This window comes from Theropithecus gelada, chromosome 2, assembly GCF_003255815.1.
Source record: "Theropithecus gelada isolate Dixy chromosome 2, Tgel_1.0, whole genome shotgun sequence".
Lineage (NCBI taxonomy): Eukaryota > Metazoa > Chordata > Mammalia > Primates > Cercopithecidae > Theropithecus > Theropithecus gelada.
The window spans coordinates 105,303,655-105,304,428 of NC_037669.1; the positions used below are offsets into that span (position 1 = coordinate 105,303,655).

General features: G+C 41.9%; 1 non-coding gene across 1 annotated transcript; it reads right to left on the reverse strand.

Moving 5' to 3' along the window:
- Positions 1–476: 476 nt before the first annotated feature.
- Positions 477–536, reverse strand: LOC112619915. Its single transcript, XR_003118393.1, has one exon. It is a non-coding gene; the product is annotated as a small nucleolar RNA SNORD43 (small nucleolar RNA).
- Between the last annotated feature and the right edge of the window lie 238 nt (positions 537–774).

A 774-nucleotide genomic window follows, 5' to 3' on the forward strand; every position in this document is an offset into this window, starting at 1 on the left:
CACCCCTTTCTTCTTCCTCGGAGGGAGCAGGAAGTTGCTGAGTGAAGCCTTGTTTCTCAGCCTCTCCATCCCCCAGTTATCAGAGGGAAGGCTCTGTGTAGCAGTCTGTCTCCTGTTCCTGGGCAGGGCTGGGCCAGAGGACAACACCAAGACAAATAACCCCAGCATATTAGGGCCCTCTTCCACCGCTTGTGGAGTCAGGCAACCTGGCAGTGCTAGCCCAGATTCCAAGGCTAGAGGCTGGCTTAAGCAGAAGCGGCAATCTGGGGAGTGGTCTTGCTCTGATGCCCCAGTGTCATTTGTTTTTGTGCCTCTAGTTAGTAGAGTTGTTAGAGCCATAATTGCAAAATGTGTAAAACCACACTCTTTTTGGGTTAAAGAGAGAGACAAGAGAAGGAGACATACAGAAAATGCATCTTTAAAATACTTTAAAATATGTATATATGCAAATAATAATTGTTCTTTTTTTTTTCCCTAAAATCAGAACATGACAGTTAGCACACTATCTCTGTCCACCCGTCAATATGTTCATCTGTGGATCACTGTCTTTATCATTAAAAAAACTACACCACCCCTAATATTGCAGAGCACCATTCTAAATATTCTGCTTGTATTAACTCATTTAATTCTTATAATACCCCTATGCAGTAGGTGTTCCAGTATTATTATCACCATTTTACAGATGAGGAAACTGAAGCACAGAAAGATTACTTTCCCAGGGACACACAGAGATAAACCCAAGGTTTTTATTTGTTTGTTTGTTTTTTGTTTTGT